The sequence below is a fragment of the Pan paniscus genome, chromosome 1 (genome assembly GCF_029289425.2).
Source record: "Pan paniscus chromosome 1, NHGRI_mPanPan1-v2.0_pri, whole genome shotgun sequence".
In the NCBI taxonomy this organism is placed as follows: domain Eukaryota; kingdom Metazoa; phylum Chordata; class Mammalia; order Primates; family Hominidae; genus Pan; species Pan paniscus.
Window position 1 is genome coordinate 5,282,266 of NC_073249.2, and position 13,736 is coordinate 5,296,001.

General features: G+C 43.4%; 1 protein-coding gene across 1 annotated transcript in view; it reads left to right on the plus strand.

The window, feature by feature from the left end:
• Window positions 1-9,466: 9,466 nt before the first annotated feature.
• AKT3 (AKT serine/threonine kinase 3) overlaps window positions 9,467-13,736 on the plus strand; it is a 352,958-nt gene continuing 348,688 nt past the window's right edge. The window contains exon 1 of the mRNA XM_055096538.2: window positions 9,467-9,779. The gene's annotated coding sequence lies outside the window, so the exon portion shown is untranslated. The remainder of the gene's footprint in view (window positions 9,780-13,736) is intronic.

A 13,736-nucleotide genomic window follows, 5' to 3' on the forward strand; every position in this document is an offset into this window, starting at 1 on the left:
CTCATCCTCTTTCTTGTGCTGTCCCCATGGGGCAGGTAATAGAACCAATCTCTCTTCCTTCTGCTAGACTGACATTCTTTCTAGTGGTGGTGGTGGTGGTGATGTGCATGAAACCTTGTTCTTACAGCATCACATCTCCTCCCTCATCCACTGTTTTAAGCCCCAGAGTCATTTCTATTTCCCACTGAGGGCTAGGCTTCTGAAACTACAAAGCCAGGAAAGGTCCTTTCGTCATTTCTCCGCTCTGTCATCTGCTTCCTGAGGCAAGGATCTTCTAGTTCACTCGACAGCCAGTAAGGGCCATGGGGAGTCAGAAACTAGGGAACAACAGTTAATATCCCGGACTACTGTAACGTGCAGCTAGATGTAAGCAAAGTGCCGGCACAGAACTTGGCTCCCAGCAGGTTTCAATAAATATCAGTTTCTCCCCTCATCTCTCCTTGTTTCCCTCTTCCTCAATTTAAACGCAGTTCAACGAAGCTTTCAATCCCATTACACCATGAAATTACTTCAACCAAGGTAAGCAATGACTTCCCAATTGTAAAATTCTGTAGGCACTTATCAGACTTGATCTTTTATTTCACCTCTGTGCAACATTCCCACTGCCAAACGCTGCCCTTTCTTGACATTCTGTCCCACCTTGGCTTTCATAACTCATTTTCTCTTCCCACCTATTTGACTTTTTTTCCTCCATCTCCTTTTGCCCTCCAGTGTTAGTGCTTCCTAAGGTTTGGTTCTTATATCACATTGCTATTCGGAGCCACTTAACCCACGCTCTGATGCAAGCCTACATCCAGACCAAGTCTTTTAGTCAGATCCCTCCATTTCCATATTCAAAAGTGCTTCTGATATTAAATCAGTAGAGTGCTCAGTGGAGCACTTCGCACAAAGTAAGAACTCAACCGTGTTAGCTATAGTGTGGATTGCTCTATCTACCTGGAAGTCTCACAGGTGCATTTGCATTTTAACATGTCCAAAACGACTCATCTTCTTTTCTCTTCATAACCCGGCCTCTTGCCAACCTTATTCTCCAAAATTAGCAACAATAACCATAGTGTGTGCATGTTTGTCCATACACACACAGTCCATTCCTCCTCCCAGTGCCAGGGAGGGGAGAATTCTGGGCATCATCCTTCACTCCTTCTTCCATTTACTACCCCTCTGCCCACCAACTGATCACTCATTCCTGTTGATTCTATATCATAAGTTATTTAAGAGTCTTCCTTCTCCCTCTCCACTGCTCCTGCATTCATATAGACAGCTCAAACTGGACTTGAATTATCGTATCACTTATGTCACTGAGACCTTCCCCCACCTATTTTATTTTCTTGGAGTCCCCAGTGTTATTCTCTTGTGTTTTTTGGGGTGCTCTTTTCACTGCAGGAATGTCCTCCTCCCTCTGCCTGATCAACTTTGGACCTCATTTTAATGCTCAGCTAAAATATCAATAACCTGTCTTTAGGTTGACCTGACTTACTCCCTCTCATTTCACTATTAATTGCTCCCAATGGTGTGTTCTCATACCCTTTTATACATATTTCTCTCATAGCACTTATTTGTTTTATAGTCACTTATTCATGTTGGTCTCCCTGGTAGCTGGAGCTTCTTGGAAGGAGACTCTGTGTTGAACTTAAATCTATCTCTAGACCTTTATCTATAGAGAGAGTCAAGAAACGTTTATGGAATTAAGTTGAAGTGAATGCCAAAATACAAACTGTATGATCTAAGGCTTAAAGCATTTTATCAGGGAAGACAATGGGACTAGGTGAATATGCAAATAAGTTTTATGATACCCTGAGTGGAGATTTAAGAAAAACAGGGTTATCATAACCATCATTAAGGAGAGAGTGCATGAAGAGTAATGAAAGTTGGAGTCTTTTTCCTCACTCTTCATAAGTTTTCCCTTATGGATTATTTGAAGAAGCTTCTGCTCATAAATACGATTTCTAGATGTCACATAACTCAAAGACTTTCTCAGATATTTGGAAGAAGAAGACAGCTATAAAGAAGTAACTTTTCAGAAGATGAGGGGTAGAAAGAGACAAGGTAGGCAAACATGACATGCGTATTTATCAAATTGTTATTCTCTGAACATTGTATATTCAAAGATCCCAATAGCACTTTGAATGAAGCAAGAAAAAGTTAAGGAGTTTAAACTACGCCCCAAAGTCCAATTTTTAATACCTTGATAAAGAACAAAGGAAGGCAAACCCTCTCTTTCGTAATCATAGACATTAAAGGGAAATCAAGGCAGTCTTACATTATTTTTTAAAATCTGGCCAGGTGTGATGGCTCATGCCTGTAATCCCAGCACTTTGGGAGGCCAAGGCCGGCGGATCACCTGAGGTCAGGAGTTCGAGACCAGCCTGGCCAACATGGCAAAACCTCCCTCTACTAAAAGTACAAAAAAAATTAGCCAGGCATGGTGGCACACACCTGTAGTCCCAGCTACTCGGGAGGCCGAGGCAGGAGAATCACTTGAACCTGGGAGGCGGAGGGTGCAGTGAGCCAAGAATGTGCCACTCCACTCCAGCCTAGGCAACAGAGCAAGACTCCATCTCAAAAAAAAAAGTATGCAAAAATCCATCATTTATGATTCATGCCTGCATCTAGAGGTTTTCATAGCTCAGCATGACCTTTGTGCAAGTGACCGACTCTCATACAAATTGTACATTTATCCTTTTTTATACTTGATTTTGTGGCATCTATATCATAGCATCTTCTGAGATAAAATTTCAAAGTGTTCAACTTTAAATTGCTTAATAAAAAATTTGAGAAATTAGCTAAGGGCAAGAGTCTCTAAAAATATTTAATAGTAACGTAGGTAATAATGTATGAAAAAGGCAATTTGTTGGAACATATTTATCAAACAGAAATACAAATATGTAGAGAAGACACTATTTTAATTAATTTTGTGCCTTGAACACCTGTTAAATATCTTATTCAGTAATAGCTGATAATTTTTTAATACATGTGAGCACACATCTAAATAAGCAACAGAGAAAACAGTTACAGCATGGAGAAGATTTTTTTTTTCTTTTTTTGAGATAGAGACGTGCTCTGTCACCCAGGCTGCAGTGCAGTGGTGCCATCATAGCTCACTGCAGCCTCAACCACCCGGGCTCAAGTTATCCTCTCACCTTAACCCCTTCAACCACCAATAGCTGGGACTACAGGCGTGAACCACCATGCCTGGATAATTAAAAAAAATAACTTTAGTAGAGATAAGGTTTTGCTATGTTGCCCAGGCTAGTCTTGAACTCCTGAGCTCAAGTGATTCTCCTGCCTTGGCCTCCCAAAATGCTGGGATTATAGGCATGAGCCACTGCACTTTGAATGAGGCAAGAGAATATGCTTTTTAATAGGAATTTTAAATTGAAGTTTCAACTGAGATCTCAAGATACAAAAGTATGAAATTTCAAGCTTGGTCACTATTATGAAGGAAAGAATTCAAAACCAAATCTATGACTCAAATACTCTCATCCACTTAAAACATATACAATAGCGGAGAAAATTCAAGATAGGTTTGTGGAAGGGAGACTTGCGCTCATCACCTCCTGTGCAGAGAAAATGGAGGATGTTTCTTCGGCTCATGCCGGGGACTTCCACGGGTTTCCATTGATTGTGTGGAGAGCTTGGAATGTGTTTCCTGCAATGGGGGTTGGATGCAGGGCACGGGCATTTTGTGGACTGGGATCTGACTCCCATTCAGAAAACTGGGAAACAGGCTGCCCAACTGCTTGGAAGAGAATGGCCTGCTGGGCAAAGAATGTTTCAATGTTTTCTGTAGCCCAGAGTCCTATGGGAGGGAGAGAACTTGTCTGGAGCCATCTGGAGTTGTGCCTATGAGACTTTCTCCCAGAGGGGTGAGAAGACTCCAATAGGACTGAAGAAACTAAAGCTGAGGGGCCATCAGGAGCGCCAGCTGAAGGTAAGGGTGCATTACCCACATCGCAGAGATTGCAGTTAGGGTAGCCCAGAAGCAACTCTCCGAAAAGCCCCTGGACAGCTAGCATGAAGCACATGCCGGCAGCCTCATGGGCATGCTACCTGTACGGAATACAGGCTTGTGTACTTGGCTTAACGCTCTGCTCTCAAAAAGTTTTAAATTCTTAACTCTTCTCCAGCAAGGGGCCCAGCATTTTCATTATGCACTGGGCCTTGCAAATCATGTAGCTGGTTCTGTGTGCTAGGCTGAGAGAGTGCAAAGCTGGCTGACAGCGGTACCAGCTGGGTAAGAACTGTTTTGTCCTTCACCCAGAGACTGACGTGTGGAGTGGAAGAGGAAAATAAGATAGAGAAATAGAGAAGCTGAGCCTGCCTGCTTTCCCCACTACAAAGTTTGAATTCTAAATCAAATTCAGAGCTTTGATTCAAATCCAATTACTGAATCGAGATAGTGTTTGCAATTTAAAATGGTCATAGTTCTGTCTAGTCAACAGAAAAATTCTGAGACTGATTTTCTCCTACTATAAAAAGCCAGTATTATTTAACAAAATAGCACAGAATCAACAATTGAAGGACTTCATAGAGGGTTAAAATAGTGAGATGTAGATTTGAAACTTTTCAGTTAATTGTGAAAGTGTTTTGATTGGCAGAAGAAACTGTGTTTTAAAATGGATGGGGAAACTTTCTGGAACAGGACAGTATTTACATGAGATAACCGAGGAAGAAGTTGAGGTAATTATCCAGGTGAAGTTTGGAAATTTACTGTTGTTATTTCACTGCTAGCTGTTGCATGGGAAAGTCCAATCCCCATAGAGCTGATTCAGAAACAACTAGAAATGCACACCACCTCAGGAAGTTAACATTACATACTAAAATGAGGCTGTAGGATTATAATATGTATTAATTTATCGCATACCACGATTCTCCTGCACAGCCAGGAATAATAACTGTGTATGCTTGTTGCTTTGGAATTAGAACATGAATTCTAGCTCGATGCTCCACAAGCGGTTATTTATTCGTGGTCAGTAACTTTTTGTGACCCAAGTGTCCTGAAATATTAAATGTAATGTCCAGAGATTGCTTAAGTTGCTAACAGATTTAGCCGTCTGACAATGAGAATATGAACAAAAAAAATTCATTCATACTCTAATAACATAGCAAAAAAATAAAACCTGAGAACAAAATAAGAGGGAGGTTTCCACAGGGCTTTAAGTATCCCAGATTCACACAGCACCAGATTAGTGATATATCTGGCCCTTGGCTATGCTCATATGTTCTTGTACAGGCACCTGGCCTGTGCCTTAAGAAAGACATCAGGACTTTGGGAGGCTGAGGTGGGCGGATCACGAGGTCAGGAGATCGAGACCATCCTGGCCAACATGGGGAAACCCCATCTCTACTAAAAATACAAAAATTAGCTGGGCGTGGTGGCAGGCGCCTGTAATCCCAGCTACTCGGGAGGCTGAAGCAGGAGAATCACTTGAACCCGAGAGGTGGAGTTGCAGTGAGCCGAGATCATGCCACTGCACTCCAGCCTGGTGACAGAGCCAGACTCTGTCTAAAAAAAAAAAAAAGAAAAAAGAAAAACAGACAGACAGACAGACATCAGGGAAAGGGAGAAAAAGACAATTAGTACTGATAACTATTGTAATGAACTGTGTGCCTTAGTCAGTTCGGGATGCTGTAAGAAAAATATCACAGACTGGGAGGCTTCACCAACAGAAATTTAAGCTATACTCTTTTAGAAATTGTTCTATTAATCATCTAGAATATATTCACTAATTACAGCTGTAGACTTAACGTGGTTATTTCAGAACCAACTGTGGCAGAGAGTGCCAATATAGATTTTTGTATTTGTTTGTAGTAGCTATTGTTAGTTTAACATAAATATATTCACATTTATGGTAAAGGAATCTTAGCTTGCTGACCACTCACTGTGTTTTAGATACTAATATTTCATAAAATTTAATTCACATAAGTTGTTGAAGTAGTTGTAACTGCCATTTCACAAATAAGGAAATATAAGGCTTAGAAAAATTAAGTAACTTGCCTGAGATGAGACAAACTCTGCAGAGAGAGGATTTGAACTCTGGTCTGCAAGTCTCCAAAGCACTTTTATGTTCTTTCCAATAAATCACTTTACATCCCAAGAGGAAAATACTATATAAACTGTACATAGTACACAGATTTATGAGAGCCATCATTAGAACATTAGAACATGTATTTCTTCCACAAACACGTATTCTGTGTCTGCTTTGTTCCATGCCCTCTCCTAGGATGACACACCCTTTCTATTAAGACAGAAGAGCAGTAACTTAATTTTTGTTATGTGATGCCCTGGTCTGAATTTTTGTGTTTCCCCAAATTCATAGATTGAAATCCTAACTTCCAAAGTGTGTTAGTAGATGGGGCCTTTGGGAGGTGATTAAGTCATGAGGGTTTGAGCCCTCAAGAATGGGATTAGTGCCCTTATAAAAGAGGCTCAAGATGGCTGGGAACATTAACTCATGCTGGTAGTCTCAGCTACTCAGGAGGCTGAGGCAGGAGGGTTGCCTGAGCCTAGGAGTTCCAGGCTACAGTGAGCTATGATCATGCCACTGCACTCCAGTCTGGGTGACAGAATGAGACCCTGTCTCTAAAAAAAAAAAAAAAAAAAAAAAAAAAGAAAGAAAAAGAAAAAGAGGTCCAAGAGAGTTCCCTCACTCTTTCTAAAATGTGAAGACACAGCAAGAAGTCACCATCTACAAACCAGGAAACGGAACCCTCTTTAGACACCAAATCTGCTGGTGCCGTGATCTTGGACTTCCCAGCCTCCAGAACTGTGAGAAATAAATTTCTGTTCTTTATAAGCTACCTAGTTGATGGTATTTTGTTATAGCAGCCTGAATGGACTAAGACATTAGATGCTCTGAAATTCTAAATATCCTTCCAGTTTTAGTTACTCCCAAGAAATGGGGGAAGTACCAAGAAATAGCTCAGTATCAAACTTAGTCATTGGTAGTAAAGAAGAATGAACATTTTTCTTAAAATGCATAAATAACTAATACTGAGAAATGTTAATCTTAAGAATATTTGGTGTAATAAAGAATGAAGGCTTTCTTTGCAAAATTTAGGAGGGACATTCCCAGGGATGAACATGCTGGCTGCACTCCATATTACTGGATGTGATAACAAAATAGAGAAGAAATCTACCACACACTCTGTATGGAGTACCGTCATACCACAATCGGCAGATTCTACCAAATTCATACCAGCATAGTCTAAGAGAAAGAACAACGTTATTTAAATAAATAATATCCCTAATTAATAGTAATTCAATAACAAAATCAAACATGCTTTTATTATGGAGACTTATGAAACTACTATAGTCCACAAGCAAAAATTGAACAGAAATAAAAACTTATAATTCTTCAAATACATGAAGCCGAGAGTATATAATCCATTCTCACATACTGAATTTTAGGGTTTAACCCACCTAAGATTTAATGCAATCTGACCAGACTGGGAGAAATATTTTGAGGTAGTATGGCTCATAAGACACATTCAGTTCTTGTAAATATATTGATGTTAAATTTGGGAACAAATGAACATCTCACCGATAAGAGATATCTAGTAATTCAGTAATTCCGGATACTCTGACTCTCAAAAGTTAAGTATTTAAAGTTTCAGACACTCTTTTTAGTGCTGGTGTCATAAGGGACTATTTTCGGAAAAATAAAAAGCAAGTTGGGGTACTATGGAATAAAAATATGACCTATTTTTGTGTTTTACAGCAAGAAACCTGTAACCCAATAATTTTACCAATAGTGACTGGGAGAGGTCTGATAATTATGGGAATACATTATGTATATTTTATAGATAAAACGAAAATAGGACAAAGTCTGTTTCTTCATCAGCTCATAGCATGCTGGGAAATATGGGAAAAGGGGAAAGGCATGGTGCAGGACTTTCTCTCAGACGGACTGTGTTATCTTAAAATGGCAAATTTTGCTCCAGGGTGGTCAGGGAAACAAGTTTCCCTTACAAACGGAGAAAACTGACTTTTTTAAAAAACCCTTTTATTTGGTTTCCTACTCCTGTCCACAATCCCAACAGATGCACAGTTCATAGAAGATGTGAACCTGGAAGTATAAATATTAATACCACACAGTACATAAATACCAGGGGGCTACAGTATAAGAAAATGACTACCATTAGAGAGTTGTCAAGACATAGAAAAGCAGAGAATGAAGTGCATGTCAGGAGGAGGAACTCTTCTGCAGAAAGAAGCCACAGACATTAACAAAAATGTTGCAGTGGGAGAAAATAACAGGTACATCAACAAGGCTAGAGCCACGTGGCGGGATAATAGGGATGCTGCCCAGGTGTTTCCAGAAGCGACAAAACTTGTAAACTTTTATAATTTTCTGAAGTGCGCTGCATGGTAAAATATGGTCACTGTGCAAAAAAGTGTCCCCAATGCAGTCTCAGGAGTCACTGACTTCAAAATAAAGAAACGGTCTCTTCGTAGTACATGTAGTACCTCGTGGCTTTCCCAAAGTCATTGAAAACGAATATCCCTAAAAAGGGTGTGATTTTAAGAGTGAATTACGATCCGCCCGCAATCTGTGTACCGTGTGTGGACGAATGCTTGCAGCGAGCGGTGCGGAAGGCTGTTGAGAGAGGTGTTTTTGGTCTGCCGTGGTCTCCTGGGATAGTCAGGAATGATTCCTGCTACGGACTGACCCGGGTTCCCTCTTCCCCGAGGTGCAGGGGGTGGGGTCGGCTTCTGGACTGCTCCGCGCTCTCCGGTCCCTACCTCATTGGGCACCGCCCACCTCGTGGGCTTCCAGGTGCGAGCCCTCGCGCCGGGCCCATCTCCCCAAGGGGCCGCGGCGGGCTGGAGGAGACGCCCGGGGCCCGGCGGCGCGCGCGTCCGCGGCCAGGGCGGGTGGGTGGATGCGCCGAGGAAGCGGCTGGGCGAGGAGCCTCCGCTCCCGGGCCTCGGGTGCCCGCCAAGGGCCACGCGGGCGAGGGGGAAACCCAGAACTTCCCGCCCGGGAGCGACTGCCCCCGCTCCCGGCTCTGGCTGGCTAAGGGGATGTTCTCGCGAGAGGAGAGGGGGCGCGGGGCACCGCTGGTTTGGGGGCGCGGGGAAGCCTGAGGACGAGGGCCGGGCAGGGAGGGGAGCAGAGGCGGCGGGCAGGGCCGGGGACGCGGGGAAGCCGCTCCCGCCAGTCGCCGAGAGCCAGCCCCTGACGTCAGGAGTTTTCCTCAAAGTCAACAACAAGCCCCGCGGCGACGGCGAGAACCGATCGGCGGCGGCCCCGAGCGGGAGGAAGGAGGGGGCGGGGAGGCGGCGGGGGTCCCCTCAGCGAGGCGCAGCCCGGGAGGAGGCCGCAGACCCCCTCCCCGCGCTGGGCGCGCCCCGGGGCCCAGAGCCGCCGCCCCGCCGGCGTGACCCGGCCCCCGCCCGAGCGGTGTTTTCTGGTGATGAATTTGTAGCCGATATCCGATTCCCATGTAGAGTCTCCGCCTCCTCCTCTCCCCGCCGCCGCCCTCTCTCCTCCCTCCCCCTCCCGCCGCCGCCGCCGCCGCCTCCCGCTCCAGCTCCGCGGCCCGGCCCGGCCGGCTCCCTCCCTCCCCTGCAGCCCTTCGCTTGCCCTCCCGCCGGCCGCACCGGGCTCCAGGAGGCCAGAGGCTCTGTGGGGTGGGGGGAGGACAGGAGGGGAGGAGGAGGGAGGGGGGACCCCCGAGTCGCCCCCTCTCCTCCCCCCGCCCCCCCCCCGGCTCCATCCTCCGCCGCCGCCCGAGCAGCTGCGGGGCCGCCACCGCCGCCGCCGCCGTTGCAGGTAACAGCCACCGCCCCCCACTCTAGCCCCCTCCCCGCCTGGCCTCCACTCCCTCCGGGCCCCGGGCCCCGGTCCGCCCTCCCTGCCTCCCTCAGGCGGGGGATGGCGGCGGGGTGGGGTGAGGCGGGGGCTTCTGGGTTGTCACCGCGCCGGGGGCGTGGGCGGGGGCTGGGTCACCGGAGGCTTCGGGTGTGGGTGTGGAGGCCGGGGGATGCCCAGCGCGGTTGACACCGACACCCCCCGCTTTCCGGGGAAAGCTGGGGGGCGGCGGTGCGCAGCGGGCCGGGGGAGGGGTGTTCCCGGCCTAGCGGTACCGTCTGTGTCTGGGCTGCCCCGGCCCGGCGCCTGCTGTCTGCGCAACTCTCGCTCCTTCCCCTCGCCCCTCCCCGCCCGGGCCGCGCGGCGTGGGGAGGGGGCGCCCGCCTGGACCGGGGGCGGCGGCGAGGTTATATAACGCGTGGAGCGCCGGTGTCAGTGTGTTTGGGTTGGGGGGAGGGAGCCGTCTGCCGCGCGCCCTGGCGCTGAGGCTGTCTGCGCGTGGGGTGGGGTGAAGGCGAGGATGCACAGGCGTCCCCGGGGTCTCCTTCCTTCCCCCACCCTTCCCCGCCACTGGCGCGCAGGAAAAGACGGCACTGGTGGGGTGGGGGGGGTGTGTGGGAGGTGGGTAACGTGCTTGTCTGTGTTTTTAATAGTAGTGGGGTTTTGATCCGCTTGGGAGTTGTGTGCTAAGAATAGAAATGTGCGGAAGATGCTGGGTTTGGCTGATCCAGTGATGCTGTCGCTGCTGGCGGCGGCGGCAGCTCTGGCTGCAAGTAAACAGACCAGCCTCTTCCTTGTCCACCTCCTCCGGCGCATCGGTCCGCATCAGCCATGATGCCGGTGGGGCCCTTCAGAGCCCAAAGTTGAAGCCTAGCTGGTTGCTGTGTTGACCCTGACGCCGAGGCGTGGTCACCATCCCTTGTTTGGGATTTCCCGGGAATCTACAGTTAGCCTAGAGATAAAGAATCTCGTTGGGGCCAGGTTTTTCCAATACCGGTATTTACTGTTTATGTTCTGAAAGCAGAGGAAATGCTTACCCACAAGTCAAAGCTGGGATGCTCACATTTCTTCCATCAAAATAATGTTGTTATGAAAATAAAACCAACTCATTTCACCAATGTGGCATTTTGGTTGAAAGCCTGGTAGTTTGCAATTGATGAAGTTTCCAAATAGAAAGTCAACAGTGAAACCTATGCATCTATATTGGGTAATTTCTAGCCATAATAAAGTGTTCACACTTTGATTTTAGTTGAGGCTAAAGTAAAAAATAATGGCTTTTTGTAGTTAATACATTGGCAGTTGTCTCAAGTCAACAGTTTAGACATGTGTTCCGTATTTGGTAAAGCATGGTCATATATATCTTTTAGTAGAACTGTAAATCACTAGGCAACCACTGGGTTTTGTCAGTGGTTGAAGCTGACAAATGAGTGAAACTCATTGGTTTAGGTTATGTATTTACTTAGGAAAACGAAGGTGGAAGAGTCTAATAAAGATGGTGTAGGAAATGAAGATTAGTCTTCAGAACTTGAGTATCACTTGCAAAATATGTATAAACGAATACAAACATTCCGGGAGGTGGTTGTCTAAAACATGAAAATATTTTATAATTAAAATAGCAACTTATTACTAAGTTACTAGTTTTCCAAGGTTTATGACTTAATGCACAATTATATGCAAGATATATATCCGGACTGTAATTGTTTTCCTTTTGCCAGTACATTATCTTGACTTGGAAAGTTTACCAAGGAGATAGTACTTGAAAGTTTACAGGGAGATGGTACTTGAAGATCTTTTTGTTTTCCTTACTAGGGTTGACCCCAATATCTTTGATTGGCTTGAGGTTCCAGTTTTAAAGTGAGGGAGGACAAATATTACATGAATGAGACTGTTGAAATTTAGATGAATGTAGGGTTTTAGTTTTCAGTTGTGTATTTGCATTGTGGTTTTGCAGCATGTTTTCTTACAGCGTTTTAAAAATAGTCCAAAGTAATCCTGCAAAAATTGTGAAATTATTATTTGTATTCATTTGGTTTTCTTTCCATAATTATTACTGGAGTGAATTGTTTTCCAATTTAAAATTAATTTTTGGCTTAATAATCTTGACATCGACTCTAAATTGTATATGTCAGAGTACTTTAAGGTTTTGCTTTGGACTTTTTAAAAATTAATTTCATAGCTGTAAAATATTTTAAATAAGATTATATTTAACAAATACTGGAGTGTGAACTGTGTGCTGGTTTAATTAAAAACTTAATATTTACATTTCATTCAGAAAATCACTGTCAGAAGGAATTTGTTTTCAGAATCACTGCAAATCTAAATAAACGTGTTGATTAAACTTACTAGGGAACAAATGAACTTAGCATAGAGACTTGTGGAAAGTAAGGACTTATTTTTTAAGCTGTAGCTTTTGATGTAAACATCAGAAATTTTCTCATAAAAATTCAGTGGAAATTTCCAGCTATCTGGGTTTCTTTAAAATGAGGAACCTGTTTTACAAATTGATTTTGTAGAAGTTTAGCCTTTACTTAAACTTTGTGTATTTTCGTGAAAAGATAGCTATGCTTTCTTTTGTTATTATATCTTTTAGTTCAAGAATTTGTCCTTGGGAAGGTAAGGCAATCACTGTTAACTTGTTAGTTGGATGCTTAGCATGATTTGATAGGAGCTTGTCTTTATAGTGTGATTAAGTTTTGAAGTGTTAAAAAGAAAAATTTAAAACTATCTTAGATTTGAGCAACAAAATGCAAGAACTGAAAAACCATTTTCATTTTGAGCAAATCAGTCTTGTGATCTGACTGGCGTTTTTATTTTTAAGTTAATATGCATTAATAATACAATTAATTTTTGTTAGAAGATTTGTGTTACTCCAGGTTTCAGCATGTGCATCAGTATTTTAAATCCTGGTCACACAGCATACCTTCTTTTGGAAAGATAGTCCTGAATCTTCCGACAACAAATACTTTGTCCTGATCTTTTACATGGGATAGGATTAGATTCAGTTTAGAGTTAATGCTAACCAATGCCTGGTAAGCAGTTGCCATGTGCCAGGCACTGTTCTATGTGCTTTACCTGTATTCATTTAATCTTTCAAACAACCCCTGCTACACTTTTGAAAGTGATTTTCACATAAGAAAAACTTATTGTGGCATTCTAAAAATACCTTTTATTTAAAGTTTCCTAATTCTGCAACACTTCTAGTGTTTTTCTTGTTTGTACCTATTATTAGAGTTAACAGTGATAATTCTAAATTTGCAAAATTTGGTACAATAATTTCCATAGCATCAAGTTAATAAAAGTGTATTGACTGGCCCATTAACATCACCTTTCATTTGTTTAAAATGCCAAATTAAATAACTCAAATGTTTACAGATTTTATTATAGCATCGTAGGCTTTAATCAAATTAGATGTAAACTCATTTTCTCTGCCAAGTAATCTTTGAATACTAATGGGTAGATAAAATTAATATATGCTTCTTGACTTGTTGATGTGTTCTTTAGTTCTGTTTCTTTTCAGTACTCTATCACCAACTACAGATATTTCTCATTTCTAAATATTATGAGGGGAAAGTAAAAAGATTTACTAGAAGAAAACACTAGAATTGCAAATGATAATTTTTCTTCCCTATATTAGATAATTCCTATATATATATGGATGGATTTAAAAAAATTTATAATTAGGGAGATTCCCAAGACAGATTTTAGGAGGATTTTACATGTATATTGGAATCTATATTAGAAAGCTTCTGACTGTATTTGGGGGACTAGGGGATGGGAGGGGAAGGAGGACAGTATTTTTCCAATAATGGAGCTTAGCCCAAATTTTGTCTTAGTTGAAGTGCTGTTTGAATGTTTTATCTTCCAATTATCAAACTTTTGAGGACATGAACTATGTATGTATAATCATGTCTTTCACTT